Source organism: Peromyscus maniculatus, chromosome 7 (genome assembly GCF_049852395.1).
Source record: "Peromyscus maniculatus bairdii isolate BWxNUB_F1_BW_parent chromosome 7, HU_Pman_BW_mat_3.1, whole genome shotgun sequence".
Lineage (NCBI taxonomy): Eukaryota > Metazoa > Chordata > Mammalia > Rodentia > Cricetidae > Peromyscus > Peromyscus maniculatus.
The window spans coordinates 5,578,832-5,596,592 of record NC_134858.1 but is presented as its reverse complement, the minus strand read 5'-3'; positions in this window follow the sequence as shown (position 1 = coordinate 5,596,592).

Sequence of the window (17,761 nt, the reverse complement as noted above, 5' to 3'; positions counted from 1 at the left end):
GCATTTGTACAACCAATGCTTGTGTTAAATGTGTGCCTCTTAACAGTTGTTTTTCAGATATTCTCAAAGAAATTATTTATATCAATCCATTAAACATTCATTGAAGTTCTTGAGGGGGCATTGATGTTTATTTCTGATATTTGTATAAAACATAAATACATGCCTAATACATTGCCAGAACACTTGGCATTCTTTTTAATAGTATGCTTTGTCTTAAGAATGCAATTATGTATTTTTGTAGTGCCTAAAATAAATTGGTATGGAACTCAACAAGTAAGTTTAATTCAGGATTTAAACTCAGATACAGTGGGGTGAGTCAACACACATAAAAATTTGACATGCTATACTAAATAATGTTCTAGTTCAGCATTTCCCAAGTAGTGTCTGATGAAATAGTTCTGTTATTAAAAGGAGTCTCTTAAATGAATAAGCTTGGAAAAATAACAGGATAACTAAGGGAATGGCTTTAATTTCTGAAAGATTTCTATTTAATCTGAAAACATGATTAGAGACAGGTAAACATATTTTCTACTCCCAAGTGAAGTCTCAAAATTCAGTTGGAACTCTCAGACAAAAAGCAGCCACACCTTAGTGACCCTTCAAAACTCTTCTTGTGTCTACAGATCCACGATGTTTCTGTGTCTGTTACATATTGACTGATTTCTCTGCATCTGAGAGCTGTACCTTCTCCAAGTCAGATCTCATTGTTCTGCACAAATCAACAAAACCGCCAGGAAGAAGTACCTGAAGAGGGTCCTCTCAGGGGTCCTCCCGGATCTGAACGTCTCACCCTCCACCCTCGCTGCTTCCCCAGCAACCTGCTCCTGTAAATGATCTCATGTTTTATTCATCACAAGTTGTTTTCAGTATAAACTTAGACAATCACAAACTGTCATACCCTGCTCAGAATTAAAAGTCTGCCCGTGATACTGAGACAAAGCAAACAAGAAAATTAAGAAGGGTCTGTAGATAGTGACACACCTGTGAGAAAGTACTTACTTTTCATTGATACTGGGGCCTCTAAAAAATCCACGCACTTAAACACAGAATCAACAATAAATGTTCAGTGAGTTGGCCAGGAAGTATCACCATCAGCTGTTTGGACATTATAAAGGAAACAATAAACTAACATCCATGTATATTTGTAGCCCCTAAAATCACTGCAGCACCCTAGAAGCTGAAGCAGGAGGGTTACAAGTTGGAGTCCAGTCAGAGCTACATAGTGTAACCCAATCTTAAAAGAAAAAAAAAGGCAAGATGGCTAAGTGATGGGGTAAAACTAATAAAATACTGGCCAGAAAGAAAAAGAGATATATTCAGACATTGGCTGAGATTTCCACTATTCTGATCATCACATACTGAACACCACTGTATCAGTTCCAAATAGTTTATATTGATTTTATTAATATTTAAAATAAGTAGGTTAATTCACAGTTTGTAGAATTAGTGTCAGTGAATTGTACTGAAGTCATTTGTGAGTAATAAGAATGATAATGTGAGCCAAAGTGAAGCTAAAAAGTGAAGAGGGGTGTCAAATAATTACGAATCTACCTAGCTTCTGAATTGATTTTGATATTAGCACCACCATTTATATAAAGCAGGAAATCACTAGGGGGAAAAGTTTTTAGAGCATTTTTTCATATTTATAAATACAGACAGAAGTAAGAGGAGCAGCGGATGGCTCTGTCACAAACAATTACTGTGATTGTCACTTGGCCTTCAATGTTCTCTCCGATAAAGTTCATTATTTATTACAAAACGAACTTCACCCCTGCCTGCTCCAGGGAGCAGGGTCAGGCTGTGCTCTCTCCTGCTGGCTCATGGCGTGCAGAGCACTGCACGGTGGCATTGCTCAGTAGACACTGCACGGTGGCGTTGCTCAGTAGACACTGCACGGTGGCATTGCTCAGTAGACGTCATTTTGTAGACTGGGTGATGTTCGTTAGCCAGCTCTATTGCTTTCCCAAAAGATGAGAGCATGAAATTTAAAAACCAAAGATCAACCAACAATTTGGCCTGTTTGGATATATAGACAGAGCACTTAAAGGAATAATTTCTGCATGGAAGTAGAAAAACAGTAGCTTATTATACACTCAAAAACTTTCTACTGATAACATTCACACTGTGCAGCTTTTCATCTAAATATAACAATACAGATAATTTTAAAATATGGACCATAATCAGAATCTATTGAAACATAGTCTGCCAAATGGATTGCTGTACAAATAAAACATTTCTTGGATTCCTCTTTAATGAAATTTTTCTGAAAGGAGTAGCATTCTAGTATGGATTAGAAGTATCAGAACGCCTAACAATGTTTCCACATATATATAATTAACTGTACTGATACTTTATCCTAATAGTATTTGTAAGTCAAATATACTTGTAATGGTCTAGAACTGATGCTCAGTTTGTAGAGCGCATGCCTAGAAAGCACAAAGCTCTGCGTTCAGTCCCCAGTGCTGCACAAACTGACCAGGTTTGGAAGTATTGCCTATAAGTCCAGCACTTAAGACGTGATAGCAGGGGGCTCAGAAATTCAGGTTCATTTTCAACTGCACAGCAAATATGAGGCCAACCTGGACTACATGAACTTGCCTCCAAAAAACAAAACCAAAATAACAACAATCATAATACTTTTAGTGACAAATCACATTGAAATTTCTTCTATATTTCATATGAAATAAATTTAGATGAGACTACAACTGGAAGAAGGAGAAATTACACAAAACACAAATTAAGCCTATAAATAACTAGATGCATCCATTTTTTCCTGTATTGAGATGCACTTCAATTCAGCAGAATGGGTGGAAATGTTGTTTCACGTTTTATTTTCGTTCCTAAAGAACTTAGCTGAGGAATCAGTGTTGGAATGGAATTATAAAGTCTTCAGGACCAGTCTAATTACAATGTCTAACAATGTTACAACCATTATAGAGAAAGTAAGGTAAACAATTTGAAATAGTTGCACTTTAGAATCTTAATTCTATTTTACTCAAGAAAATAAGGCAATTTCTTCCATAAGTCAACAGATAATATTGTGTAATGTCGATAGCCTTTAATCTCGCTAATTCTAAATGGTGCCTGATGGAAACTCTAGCACAAATGTAAAACATGTCCAAAACTGTTTATAACAACACTTTGCATTCTAGTAAAATGACAAAGTCCACTGACAAAAGCAAAAACACATGGCTTACTGGCAGAGTAGATCATTACACAATAAACTACAGCCATGTGCAACCACTAAATGCATTTGGGGATCAAAATGTTGGAAAATTATGTTCCTACATAATCCATACTTTATGAAAGCTCAAAAATAAATGAGCCTATAGAGCACATTCCTTATACACACACATATAAAATATGAATATAAAGAATAAAATAAACTATCATCTAAGTTTTCAGAATGCTCATTATCTTATGGTGAAAGACAGGAATAGTTTAAGGGAGGGACCTTTAGGTAATAGTTATTGATAATGATCCAGAACTGATATGGATGCTGGGCTGTGACCAGTCATCTATCATGGCTATTCATATGTGTACATATCTTAATATCTATCAATATTATATTTAGATTTTTCTAAGTATAGTAAATAAAATTTTATGATTAAAATTGACTACTAGTAATGATCCAGTAGGCAAACTTTTCTTTCCCACCCATCAGTTCCCAAATAACAGATATGGAGACTTAAAATTATAAATGCTTGGTTAATAGCCAGGCTTATTACTAACTAACTCTTACAACTTAACCCATTTCTATTCATCTATGTGCTGCCCTGAGGCTCACAGCATTTACCTCTCCTGCATGCTTTGATTCCTCTCTGGCTGGCTGGCAACTCCTCAAACTCCACCCTCCTTCTTCAAAGCCTCCTCTGTATCTGGTTTACAACTTAAAAAATACAATCTGGTTTATTCCTATCCATTACAAATGTATAAAAGATCCTCCATCCTGCTTCTGAGGCAGCAGAACCTTGAGAAATACACCTTTGGTTTGCCTCAGAAAAGTAATACATATTACACTGTGAAGTTTTATAAAATTGGCACAAAACATTGTTGTAATATTAAAATACCAGTTTTAAGAGTTCAGTAAGTAATGGAGAGCCTATGGGATATATGTAGAACAGTAAAATCGATCTGTCTTAGTCAGTGGTACCAGCAGACTGAAAATCTACACATTCAGGTCATTTATGAACTAAATACTATCAGCTCACTTATCTGTTGGGGTCAACCAAGAAACTCTATAATATTAATTAATTCTACAACAACAACAACAAAGAGTTTATTCATCATTTCAATCCACAATCCACAAGCATACTAACAGGAAAAGTGTTCTTTCCATTGTAAGCATTCATAGAGTGAAGTGTTTACCATCAACTTGTTTTAATTTGCATTAGCTTTTACCTTCCTTTCTAATTAGACAAAAAGAGGAAAATGTTGTGGAATAATCCTTTCATATACTGTGAAGATTTGCCACTCAGATTGGTTTATTAAAAAGCTGACTGGCCAGTAACTAGACAGGAAGTATAGGTGGGACAGCCAGACACAGAGGAGGCTAGAAAGGAGGGTGGCGTCTGAGAAGTCACTGGCCAGACAGAGAGGAAGTAAGATATGCAGGAGCAGTAAATGCCATGAGCCTCAGGGCAGCACATAGATGGGTAGAAATGGGTTAATTTAAGTTCTAAGAGCTAATTAGTAACAAGCCTGAGCTATTGGCCAAGTATTTATAAATAATTTTAAGTTTCCATGTTGGTTATTTGGGAACTGGCAGGTGGGAAAGAAAAGCCTACCTACAACTGGTGTTCCAACATGGGGCTGGAATTTCCACATAAGACTGAGGAACATTAAAAAAAGAATTCTAAACACACAAAAAGAGAGTCAAACATAGATTCTTGGTAACCACCTTTTCTCGGGTAGACTCCATTTGCTAGCGACAAGCAGAGACACAGATCCTTTAAGAGATGGCGTCCTGGCTGTGCACCAGTGGCAAAAATGGGCACTGCTCTTTTAAGAGGTCTTGCTACCAAACACTTAAGTGGGATTTATGAGCAGTGGCAATGCACTACTCAGTGTCAACTTGGACCCAAACACTCCCCAGAGTTGGGGTGGTAAATGTGGCTCTCACTAGCTAGTACCTCCACCATGAAGCTAGGCTGTCAGGAAACCAAGCAGGGTGGAGCCAGCTGCCAAAACAGAGGCAGAGGTCCTAGTCACACTGCTTACCAGTTTAAAGGCTCATGTGGTCAGAAAAAGATTACAAATACACAATGAAGAGAGATTCAGACAGAAAGAAAACCCTCTACATGAGTTATAGTATGTCTATAAATATATATAGGCTTGGGATAAAGAAGAGAAAGAATATATACAGTCATAGATTTAAAGATATAGTTTTAAAATAATAAAGCCATTGAAAAGGGAGTAAAGTAATATATTTTTTAAAAGCCACATAAAGATGGAAACTATGAGAATCTGGATACTGTATGTTACTGTGTTATCATTGAATTTTTTGACTGCTGAGGAAGGAGCCATAACTGCTAAGAGACATTTGATTGTAAATGCTGCTAGATTGAAATAACCTACATTTTTTTAAATGTCTTGACTTCAAAATGGAAGTCAAAAGATATGTTACTTGGGGAAGAGGTTATGCTTTTATTTCCACAGGAAATGAAAATGTGGATTCATTCAAAGTTAAAATTGATCAGGTTTGATCAAGGAAGACCCCCTGAAAATCTTGGCTACAGACATAAAGAAATAAACCTAGAATAACTACAAGACATGTAATGTGTATTTTACCTGCTCAAACATAAAGCAAAAAAAAAAATCTTTTTGGCTGACTTGTGTACAATGAATAATCTATTCCCATATTAATACAAAAACTTATATTACCTTTAAAAGTTAATATATTTTCAGAACAAGGAGATGAACCACCAGTAAAAATGGATGACCCAGATGATCAAACATCTCAGAATGCCTATGTTACAATTCCCTCTGAGTTCTGCATCCAAAACAGCTTCAAGACTGCTGGCTGAGATGATCCAGCCTCACAGACTACTCTAGCCAAGATTTAACCATTATCCTGATTTTCTTAAATTTCCCCCTAAGATGTCAACACCTAAAACAAGAGGCAGTAGTCTAGAGAACAGCCATATCCCCCCCCCCCAAAAAAAATGGGTAATGGATGTTTATTATCATTTATGGGGAATTGGTTACAAGTTGTTATTGGCCATAGTCAATAAAAAGCTAGACAAAGGAGTTAGTTTCAAAACCTCTTTCTTTTTTAAAGATTTATTTATTTATTTATTTATTTATTATACAACATGTATGACTGCAGGCCAGAAGAGGGCACCAGATCTCATTACAGATGGTTGTGAGCCACCATGTGGTTGCTGGGAATTGAACTCAGGACCTTTGGAAGAGCAGTCAGTGCTCTTAACCTCTGAGCCATCTCTCCAGCCCCTCAAAACCTCTTTCTAAAGAAAAAAAGGGGAATATAATACAGAAATGATGAGAGAAAGGGGTAGATTATTGAATCTACTTTAATCCAAAAACCAACTATTAATTTCAAAATATTTTACATTGGTAAGGATTTTGATTTATTGGTACAAATTTAAAGTTAATTTTGCTATAATATATGTATGTTTCTATTCCTGTTTGGGGTATTGTGTTTAAGCAACTCATTTTAAAATTTAGTGTATAATTAAAAAATAGAGATTAATATAGTCCTCTATAGTAGTCAAACTTATACTCATGTTAGTTATGTTTTCAAGGTCATATACAGATATATTTAGATAAATAGATGGTCGTCAAACACTTCAAAAACCTACATAATATGGCATTTAATATGTTTAATATCCTAGGATTTTTCATGACAATGAGACATGTCAGCTTGTGATAGCACCCAATTACTTCAAAAGAAGATGATGAGCACTGAAGAACCTTCATATGGAGTTTGCTTTCTTTGTGGCAAAAACTAGCCATTTGTGCAAAAAAACTACCCTTGCCCCAAATGCTGATAGTATACTGTCCAAACTGGACCAGCAGTATGCAAAAGAAAGTGACTGCCAAACTTTGCCAAGACAAGGTAGGACAGTCCTTCAAAATTCCCTTCTTCTCAGAAATGTCTGTCAGATATACTAGGCCTGTAGGCCAGAGTTGGGTGCCCCAACATTACAGAAAAACTTCGGGTGACTGTCCAGACAGCCAGATGTCCCTGTCATTAGGTGACTTTCAACCTTCTGGGATCTTTGTTTGAGTTAAAGACTAAATAGTTAAACTAATAGTTTTCCTTAGTTTTGATAAAAGGTAAATTAGGTATAAAACTTTAGACTCACAAAGATAAGATAATAGAATATTTTCTCTAGTTTTTCCAAATGCAAATGGACTGGATATTGTAACTGTAATTCTTACTTGATAACTGTTTTGTTATATATAGGTTTGCTATGCTAAAGTTAAAACCTTCCTTTTTAATTAGATAAAAAGACAAAAATGCTGTGGAATAACCCTTCTGTACACTATGAAGATCTGTTGCTCTCATTGTTAATAAAGAAGCTGACTGGCCAACAGCTGGGCAGGAAGAGATTGTGCAGGACAGCCAGACTAGGAGAATACTAGGAAGAAGAAGGGTGGAGTCTGAGGAATCACTAGAGATACAGAGAGAAGCAAGATGGTCAAGACATAGATAAGAAATATGTGTTAATTTAAATGTAAAAGTTAGCTAGTAATAAGCCTAAGCTATTGGCCGGGCACCTATAATTAATATTAAGCCTCTGTGTGGTTATGTGGTTACTTGGGAGTGGTTTGCAGGACAGAAACTTCTGCCTACATGATCCAATAAATATTCTTCACATCTAATATTTTAAATCTTCCTCATTTTCTTAAATATTTATTTATTTATTCTCTACCTCTGAGAGTATATAATGAGTCAGTCACAAACTCAGAAACCTAGAAATCAATGACCTTTGAAGAGTTCACAATCTGTACAAGAATTTTAACAAAATCATAATTCTTCACAAATAGGAAAGGTACATAAATGTTGTATTTTTAAGTCCCTGATTCATTTTAAGTGCTTAAATCATTATCATTATTATTATTATTACTATTATTATAATTATTACAATTGCTATTCAAGATGAGGAAATATCCTTGAGGCACAGACACTGAGAGCTTGATATTCCCCAAGATGTACATTTCCTTTCTTATTAAACCGTTGTATGTACAATAAGGGATGTTTCTGCCTCATGTGGCGCCTCTGGGTAAGTAGAACTTGAAAGGTAAAAGAACAAAGCAAACCAAAAACTATTTCATCTAAGCTGTACATCATACTCCCTGTTCTTTTAATATTTACTCTCTTTATAAATATTTGCCCTTCACTTTAGTTGAATAATTCTAAGAATGCAATTTCCTCTGAGTTCAACTTATCTTTAGAAGATCTAAATAAACTAGGAATAGCTAAGGAGACAACTAGAAGAACTAAAAAGTAACATAAAAGATTCTGCTGGTTGAGTTGACGGCCCTTGAAACCCTATAGTCCATCTGGTAACATGAAATAGCTTATCAGATGAACTAACTCATATACACACAGAGGATGATTAGTTCTTAGAATAAAATCAGAAATATAAGTAAAACTTATTAATGAAGGAATATGAAATCTGAAAAGAAATTAAATTTATCAGTGAAAACTAAAGGTCAGTAGAGTCTTCTGCAGAAAAATCACTGATGCTGAGACTAACTTGGAGGTAACTTCTGGAATCTTTCCTGGTGGCCACAAATATTTTATTTGAGTCCCAGTAGAATAATACATAAAGCCTAAATTATGGAAAAGCAATAGTTTAGATGCTAGGTATCCCACAGGGGCCATGCAGATTCTAAAGAAATCCTCAACTTAGTAATGCTCACCACAGGAAATCTCAAATATACATCCACCAAATGGTAGCTAAGAAAGAAACAAACACAGTTCTTGGCACAGGTTCCCCACAAACGGAACCCTGTGGGCACACTTCTCCCCAGGCCATCTGCTGTTTTGTGATGGAGTGTTAACGGGTGGTAGAGACAAGTTACTAATGTCACTGTAGAGAATGGCTCATTATCCAAAGCTTCTCACAGAGTGGGTTCTGTCTGTATTGTGTGCACTTTATTTTCTGTTTATTAGAACCAAGGGAAAGGAAAGACTCTTATTTAAACATTCTTAGCTTTCGGCTTTACTTACTACACAAAATAGTGTTAGGAGGAGGAGGAGGAGGAGGAGGAGCAAAGACAGCATAGGCCACAGTAACCAGGCTGAAGTTACTCAACTTAGAACAGGCGGAAAGCATTCAGAACGGTGAGGAAAACAAGAAAACAAAAACAAAAAACACTAGTGGCTATTGTTGCCCAATAAAACCAGAGATGTACAGATAACTTGAATATCAGGAGATGGCTCAGTCAGTAACATGCTTGTCACACAATCACAAAGGTGAGCTCATATCCCCAGGATCCACAGGAAAGGCTGGTGTGGCAGCATCCCAAAGCTGGGGAGGCAGAGTTAGGCGGGTCCCTGGGCTTCAGAGCACAGACAGCCTCTTCAAGCAGCCAAGCTCTAGGTTACCTCAGAAAGACCCTGACTTGAAAAAATAAGGTGGAGAGTAATAAAGAAGACACCAATGTGAAACTCTGGCCTCCACACACGTTTACATGTACCCCTACACACACACACACACACACACACACACACACACACACACACACACACACACACACGGGGTGAGAGAGACAGTGAGTTCCACACACGTTTACATGTACCCCTACACACACACACACACACACACACACACACACACACACACACACACACACACACACACGGGGTGAGAGAGACAGTGAGCTCCCAGAAACCTTGCAGAGAGAAAGGCAGGCAATCTCTCACCGGCGGCCTCGGCCCTCCGCGTTCTTGGCTTTCTGCTTTCTCAATAGTCCACCATCCCATATAGTCTCCGCCTACTGTACTCCCAGCTACCTTGGTAAGCGACCACTCCGGAGAAGCCTTCCAGTGAGTCTCATGCTGCACAGCTGGAGACAGTTGTGACTTAAGCAAGGCCTCCTAGGACAGGCATTACAGCCTGGGGTAAGAGCTGCCTGGCACATTCTCAGAGGGATCACAAGAGCCAGACCATCAGGCATAAGGGAAGGAGGATCTATCTTCTGCCATTTGAAGGCCTCAAAAGATGTTCCTAAAAATTACACTCCTTCTTAGAAAGAAAGAAATAGAGGTGGGGGGGGGCGAGAGATAATTTATTTTTTATTTAAAATTTTTTCATACACTCTATTTTTATCATGTTTACCATGCCCCAACTCCTTCCAGATTCTCCCCACCTCTCTACCCAACTCCTTGTTGGGGGTAGGGAAGTGAAAATGAATACTTAAAGTTCAACACAAAATTAACAATCAAAACAGGATTTTACAGTGTTGGACAGCATTTAGCGATCCTTTTCAGTGCTTACCCCCTGCCCCAGTACCTCCGGAGTGTCGCGATTCTCTGTTCTGTCTCAAGTCCTTGAACTCTTAATTACCTTGTGCTGAGCAGCATCCTCTAATGCCATGCAATTCAGTCTGACTGCCTATGGAACAGTCCAAGTACTGTGTGACCCGATCAATATTCTGGGTGTACTTACTCTGAAATATTAAGTTGTTGATGTGCAATTCAAATTTAACTGGGAATCCTGTATTTATCTACTAAATATGACTGTCCTATAAGCAATATATTTAAATAATTATAGTAACCATGACTGGCAAAATATTTTTAAAGAGTGATAAATAATTTACTATGGATATGACCATGCGGCCACCATATTGACATTGTCTAAGCTTATAGACTGTAACATTTATTTAGCCAAAAAATTTTCTAGAACTCAAGGAGTTGCAACATAAATTCAAATGTACATTGAAATATATTATAATTTCTATTGCTAATGCATTCATTAATTGTTATAGAATATTATTTTAAGATGTGTTACATTTATTTATGCTGTGGAATGTTTGTTCAGTGATACAAAGATGTGTTGTACTCCTTTATGTTGCATTTGTTTAACTCTGTGAAGCTGTGATACTGTGCCTGTCTAAAACACCTGATGGTCTAATAAAGAGCTGAATGGACAATAGTGAAGCAGGAGAAAGGATAGGCGGGGCTTCCAGGCAGAGAGAATAAATAGGAGAAATCTGGGAGAAGGGAAGATCAAGGGGCAAGAACAAGGAGAGGAGGATGCTAGAGGCCAGCCACACAGCCACACAGCCACACAGCCAGCCATGGAGTAAGATTGAAGGTAAGATTTACAGAAGTAAGAGAAAAGTAAAAGCTCAGAGGCAAAAGGTAGACAGGATAATTTAAGAAAAGCTGGCTAGCAACAATCCAAGCCAAGGCTGGCATTCTAAGAAATAAAAAACCTCCATGTGTGGTTTATTTGGGAGCTGGGTGGTGGGTCCCCCAAAGGAAAAAGAGTCAAGAAAACAACAAACAACAGTGACTAGTTTAACATACAGCCACTCGCCAGCCAACAGGGTCCCCCACCCCTGTTGAGGGGAGGACAAACTGCAGGCTGGCAAGGGGAGGCTCAGGAGATGCTATCCAAGAGAAAACAGGTTCAGTGAGCTCATGGGAGGTAATTGGAGTCAACCAAAAAGGAAATATAATTCCTGCTCTCAAGGACCTTTCTCTCCTGAAAACTCATATGTATTGAATATTTGTTTGCCATAAATTATACACATACCAGCCAAATTCTTTTCTTACCTAATCTCACCAGTGTTCTCCAAAATTCACAAGAGAATAGAATAAAAAAAAGCCAAACAATTTGCCCCAAAACATGTAGTTAACTGTTAAGTGGAAGCAATAGGGTTGCTCGCATTTGATACGGAGCAAGGTGCTTCACCCTGTGAGTGTAAAGAGTGAACCTGTAGAGCTTGGGAGAATTTTAAACAAATGCACAGAATACAGCTAAATTACCATTCTTAGCAAGCTGGGTCTTTGTGGTTTGGGTTTTTGTTTTTTGTTGGGTTTTTTGTTTTTTGGTGTTTTTTTTTTAATGCCAAACCAGTGCCCTGCATTTATACACTCTGTGAAGCCAAAGAAACGGGAAATGGGTATGGTTTAAAGTGCGTGGAGGAGGACTCACGGAGAGCAGGGACCTGCTGGGCCAGGTAGAAAAGAGAGCACTCTGGCTGGCTGCAAAGGATGCAAAAGGTACAGCAGCATAAATAAATCTCAGAGAACTGAGTCAAAGGAAACTCAGCTGGAGAACATGGCCATCCCGGGCAGAGAGCTGAGCCTGTGGCAGAGAGGGAGGGCAACAGGAGCAATGGCCACACTGCTGAAAATTCACTGTGTGTGTGTGTGTGTGTGTGTGTGTGTGTGTGCGTGTGCATGCATGTGCACGTGAGGGTGTGTGTGTGTGTGTGTGTGTGTGTGTGTGTGTGTGTGTGTGTGTGTGTGTGTGTCTCACTCTGTAGCCCAGGCTAGTTTAGAACTCAATATGTATCCTGGGCTGGCCTCAAACTTGTACAGTCCTCTTACTTCAGAGGTTGAGATTAAATGTGTAAGCCTCCAAGCCTGGCTCTGAAGAGCTTTTTTAAGCTGAAATATATTAATGTAGAGAAGAAAAGAAAGGAAAAGAAGATAAACTTCAAGTCTTACACCGAACCTTGAGATTTTTCTTATCTAAAAGAAACAAAATACATTTTGCTTATTTATATCCATATCTATATTACTCAGTTGCCAGACACACACCTAGAAAACTCAAGTTTTGCTTATTAAAGGCACAGCTGACTCAGTGATCTGTCAAAATTTACACACTACAATTCAAATGCATACCAAAATGCCTCCTTCCCCACAAATGCACTGTGCTTCCTGCCAAGCACCCGGTCTGACATACGCCTGGAGGTGGGCGGGGGCAGAACAGCAGCAAAATGCCAGTGAGAAGCAACTCATTAGCTTCTGATTCAAATGGTCTTTTTAATTTAAACGTCCATTTCAGGAAACTCTCCAGCAAATTCAAAGTTCAGACTATCTACAGAGCTGTCAGTCATGTCTCAAACAGACCGTCTCCCACTCTTGGAAGATAGTTTCTGGGAATAGAGTGAAGCTCACATGTGCTCAGGGAGTCAGAGGAACCAAGGCTCCAATCCATCTGCAACTGATATCCAGATGGAGAGGAGGAATAAGATACCTACCACAGCAACTTAATTTAGCCAGGTCTGTCAGCTTCTGTCCTTATTACATCTGTTTCTAGAACATTCAGCTGTTCTCTCAGCATGTCAGGTGGTCATCACTCCTAATCTCCCTCCTGAGCTCTGGCAGGTGCCTTGGATCTTCTGGACCAACTGCACTCTCCATCAGACCTCTGTATCATCCATTGTTCTGTGGTCCCCTGTGTGGCCACAACAATGCCACTGTGACCTGGTGAGCTTCAAGAATATATAAAATTCTAGATTTCCTTCCATGCCCATACCCAAAGCAGTATTTAGCAAAAAGAAGCAATTCCCCTGACTCTTTCTGCCTACACATACCAAATCTTCATTTCTCCTTCCTACGGACTCTCCATGCTTGCCTGCAGAGATTTTTGTGAATTAGTCACCCTCTTGAGAACTAAGTAGGAAAGAAGGCTACAAGCTGTCTCTACCTTCACAAATCCCCTCAATCCAGTTGTAATTTCTCCAACACTGAAACTATCACTTGCTGAGTGTGTTCTCCAAATATCTGTAGTATAGTATGATACCTATGCAATGATTATACCCATGTTAAGTGTACGAGTAGATGTGTGTTAGTATAGCTGGAAAAACATATTGCCTCTGGTTTTCTGATGATTACATCAGCCTAAATACTCCTCTCATAGCTGTTGGCAGTCAGTGCTCCCCCCATCTCAGGATACAAAAACCCAAGCTCTCCTTCCTGACGTGGGAAGGAAGCTTTCCTTTTCTAGTATGTTAAACCAAGTCCATACTGGTAAAGACAAATTCTGCTGAAGAAAACAGTTTTAAAAAATCTGTTATATGCAAAAATGTCTATATATAATATATGGACATTAATTGTTGCAAAAACTTCAGGAACAAAACTTAGGAAATACAGGACCTCAAAAACAAGACCAAGTCACATGGGTGCTTTTTCCCAGGAGCCATCAGTCCATATGAAGACATCACTGTGAGCACAATGGAATTTCAATGACCTTCTAAAAAGAGGACACTCTACCAAAGCAGGTGGGCAGACAAACTCTTCCACCCCTTCAAGAAGTTAGAGCCTTCAGAAAAGAGCAACTTGGAGGTAAGCTAACATTTGTTTTAGACTTACAGCCCAAGTATTAGGCAGCTGGTCAAATCTGGGTGAGGTCCTTCATAATCAGCACCTTGTAGAACTAGCAAAGGAAGCTGCAGGGTTCCTGTTGCTGGTCCAAAGATGGGCTGAGCAACATCTCTGGCCTAGATGGAAACATGACATTCTGAACCATTCCAAACTGCGTGAAAGATCCTAAGATTGACACCCAGCCAAGGCTTTCCTTTAGAGAACAAAGAAAACATTGTCTCTTCCCTTTAAAGTTAATCTAAAGGGGCCTGCCAATCATCTAGACAGAAAACTATCGCTCCAGGAAATCCGTCTCTTCTAGAAATTTTAGAAATAGAATAAAGCCTTTCTAATGTAGGTCAGCTCAAGAGTTGCTTTGTGCTCTGTACACTTTCACCCCTTAAGTGTTTCACTTTACTCTGTAATAAACCTAAATTCCACACTATGGCCTCTGTGTTTCCTCTAAATTCTCATGACAATAATCACACAAACTAGGGAGTCAATGGGAGTCCAAAGCAAGGTCCCAGTGACACAAGAACCACAAGTTAGCAATCTTATAACTCGAGTAAGCAGGCATGAAACCTTACCAAATACATGGGAGCACAATATGAACATAAAACACAAGGCACAAAATTCCTCCGAAGACTAATGTTGACTTCAGACACTGGTATATCGTAAATCATGATACATGCTGTGAAATAATGAGGCTAAATATTTTAAGGAATTTTTTTAAATCTTGAAAATAAATAGAAACTAAGTGATATTGTATATTTTTGAATCTGCACTTCAAGAGCAGACATACAACATGATTTTAATCTTGCCATGCTTATTATCCAGTGTCTTTGGCAACCTTGAACACATTTCTATGCTTCCATCTCCTCTTTATTCAGACCCTGATCTTTCTCCAGTTTTATTAATCTTTTAAGTATGGAAATAAATGAACTGGAATATTGGCTTCTCATCAATAAACTTGTTTGCACCTAGCTTATTTGGTTGTCTATCAATACCATTCTTTTTATTCATTTTTTTTTCATTTAATCTGTCAGTTTCTCATTCATTTTTATGTCTTAATAATATTCTATTGTATGAATAAGCCACATTTTATTTCTATCCAGTATTTGATAGCTATTTGAGTTATTTTAACTTTTTTACTATTAGCAACACACTGCTGTAAACCTTCATGTACATGTTTCATAGGTGCACATTTTCAGTAGTTTGAGGTTATATTCCTAAGGGTAGAATTGTTGAGTAACAGAGTAACAATGTTTTGCATTTTGACCAACCACCAAACTGTTTTGCCAAAGTGGCACACCATTTTACAATCTCACCAAATTCTTGTTTTTAAGGCTCTGATTTTTGTACAAAAGCATTCAATCATTCTGTCAGACCAAACCAGGAAAAGTAAGCTATAGTTCAGAGCTGTTCTATTCCATTTATTATGCAAAGCCAATCTTGGCGTTTGCAACTCTTAGCCCTTTTGAGTATTTTTGCAGTGTTCACCTTTTCCTCCACCACTTTTTTTTTCTTCTTTTTTTTTTCTGGTTTATTTCTATCTATTACAAATGTATAAAAAATCCTCCATCAACGCTGCTGATAGCAGCAGAACCTTGAGAAATATACCTTTGGTTTGCCTCAGAAAAGGAACACATATTGCACTGTAAAGTTTATAAAATTGGCGCAAAACATTGTGATAATGTTACAATACCAGTTTTAAGAGTTCAGTGACTAATGGGGAGCCAATGGGATACATGCAGAACTGTAAAAGTGATCTCACTTAGCCAGCTGTACACATAGACTGTAAATCTACATTCAGATCATTTCTGAACTAAGACTATCATCTCAGTTTATCTGTTGAGGTCAACCAGGAAACCCTAGAATATACCTTGATTTTTGCAAAAAAAAAACAAAATAGGGGGAGGGGTTTCTTCAGCATTTCAGTCCACGAGTAACAGTATCCTAACAGACAAAGTGTTCTCTCATTGTCAACATAGAATGAACTGCTGCTGGAGGTCAACTTGGGCTTTAATTTGCATTAGCACTTACATGCATGGTAGTCCAAGTTGTTGACCTCATGACTTTTAAAAGTAACTCTAAAAAAGTAAAATGGCCCTTCTTGGAAGACTAAAGAAAGACATCCAGCCACAGTTGTAAAAAGTCTCATCAAAACAATATACCCTTTTATGAAATACGCCTCAATTAAAAAAAAAAAAGTAGCCCCAAATAAGCAGCAGCTCTGAAAAAGAAAATATAACTTAAGATATTTGAAAAAAACAAGGTGAATACAGGTTCAAAAGTAACTAAGATACATTTTCTTAAGGCTATGTAGAATTAGGCTTTAAAGAATTCTACCATTTCAAGTTTACCACTAGTTACTAGATACCTATTTACAAACAAGATGTTCACCTTTTTTGTTCCTTTATCAAGAGGAAAATCTACCTTCAGACTATGAGGGTGGTGATGGGGAGGGACTGGAAAACAAGATTCAAACAATCCCATGCAAATATCACATTTTTCAAATGGAAGAACTCCAAACTGCACTAGAAGTTCCAATCACTAAGACACTTTCCATTGAAATGATTTAAGTACAACTACATGGCACCAAGGTTTAGGCCTAATATAGGCCTGACAACCAAGTCCTTGTTTTCTGGAAGAAAGGCCTCAAAAGTCCCACTCAGTTCCACATAACAATACTTCAAAGATCAATTAGGTTTTCCTTTCCTTAATATTTTTGTTTTTGACTTCTAATCTTAAAGACTAGATTAAAACTTAGCTCATTTCCCAGAAGGCATTGCTTCCCTTTGCTCTATGAAAGAGTCCACCAAGACCTCTTCCTCAAAACCATCTAGCCCCCAGCCTCCAGCCTGTGCTTATGATGCATCTTTCTCAACATCCTGAAAAGGTAATGTAGGTAAAATATGCTCATAAACATTAAAACTAGTTGTTAGAAAGACGTAACTAGCTTTATAATTTAAGTTTTAAAGCATAAATACTTACAGCTTAATCTGCACTGACAATGATTGTCGAAGCCTAGAATTCAACATTTACAAATTCTCATTCACACATACAAAACACACTATTATCACACAACTTGTGTCTTGAGAGAATCTTCTGCTTTTTAAATCTTTGGCCTCCCAGTAAATCCCAAGTTCACCCAACTTTTCCGAGTTCTGGTAGTTACCTGGACCACTGAGGCATTGCCACAAGACTTCTTCTCTTGTGAAACATCCTTTTTCTCTAGATATTAGGATAGCTACACCAGCTTGTTTCTTCTTTGGTGTATGTATGTTGGTGTGGGATTATCCATTGCTTGATTTTTCATGGATGTGTTTAGCTTCTTTCAGTTGAATTTTCCCTTCTAGTGCTTTCTATAGGGCTGGGTTTGTAGACAGGTATTGATTAAATCTGGTTTTATCCTGGAATATTTTGTTTACTCCGCCTATGGTGATTAAGAGTTTTGCTGGGTAT